Genomic DNA, 1,517 nt, shown 5'->3' with positions numbered 1-1,517 from the left:
AATGACAAATAACATACAAGGGAACTCCCATAAGGTTAACAGCTGATTTCTCAGCAGAAACTCTACAAGCCAGAATGGAGTGGCATGACATATTTAAAGTGATGAAAGGCAAGAACCTACCATCAAGATTACTCTACCTGGCAAGGATCTCGTTTGGATTCGATGGAGAAATCAAAAGCTTTACAGACAAGCAAAAGCTAAGAGAATTCAGCACCAACAAACCAGCTCTAAAACAAATGCTAAAGGAACTTCTCTAAGTCAGAACACAAGAGAAGAAAAGGACCTACAGAAACAACCCCAAAACAATTAAGAAAATGGTAATAGGAACAAACATATCAATAATTACCTTAAACATGAATGGATTAAATGCTCCAACCAAAAGACACAGGCTCGCTGAATGGATACAAAAACAAGACCCATATATATGCTGTCTACAAGAGACCCACTTCAGACCTAGGGACACATACAGACTGAAAGTGAGGGGATGGAAAGAGATATTCCATGCAAATGGAAATCAAAAGAAAGCTGGAGTAGCAATACTCATATCTGATAAAATAGACTTTAAAATAATGTTACAGAGATAAGGAAGGACACTACATAATGATCAAGGGATCAATCCAAGAAGGAGATATAACAATTACAAATATATATGCACCCAACAGATGAGCACCACAATACATAAGGAAACAACTAAGAGCTATAAAAAAGGAAATTGACAGTAACACAATAATAGTGGGGGACTTTAACACCTCACTTACACCAATGGACAAACCATCCAAACAGAAAATTAATAAGGAAACACAAGCTTTAAATGACACAATAGACCAGATAGACTTAATTGATATTTATAGGACATTCCATCCAAAAACAACAGAATACACATTTGTCACAAGTGCTCATGGAATATTCTCCAGGATACAGCATATATTGGGTCACAAATCTAGCCTTGGAGAAAACAAAGAGGAAATCAAAAAATACCTAGAGACAAATGACAACGAAAACACAACGATCCAAAACCTATGGGATGCAGCAAAAGCAGAACTAAGAGGGAAGTTTATAGGAATACAATCCTACCTCATGAAACAACAAACATCTCAAATAAACAATCTAACCTTACACCTAAAGAAACTAGAGAAAGAAGAACAAACAAAACTCAAAGTCAGTAGAAAGAAAGAAATCATAAAGATCAGAGCAGAAATAAATGAAATAGAAACAAAGAAAACAATTGCAAAGATCAATAAAACTAAAACCTGGTTCTTTGAGAAGATAAACAAAATTGATAAACCATTAGCCAGACTCATCAAGAAAAAGAGGGAGAGGACTCAAATCAATAAAATTAGAAATGAAAACTGAGAATTTACAACAGACACAGCAGAAATAAAAAGCATCCTAAGAGACTACTATAAGCAACTCTATGCAAATAAAATGGATAACCTGGAAGAAACGGACAAATTCTTAGAAAGGTATAACTTTCCAAGACTGAACCAGGAAGAAATAGGAAATATGAACAGACCAAT

The sequence above is a fragment of the Physeter macrocephalus genome, chromosome 2 (genome assembly GCF_002837175.3).
Source record: "Physeter macrocephalus isolate SW-GA chromosome 2, ASM283717v5, whole genome shotgun sequence".
Taxonomy (NCBI): Eukaryota; Metazoa; Chordata; class Mammalia; order Artiodactyla; family Physeteridae; genus Physeter; species Physeter macrocephalus.
The sequence above is the reverse complement of the archived record's forward strand: the minus strand, read 5'-3'. Positions refer to the sequence as shown.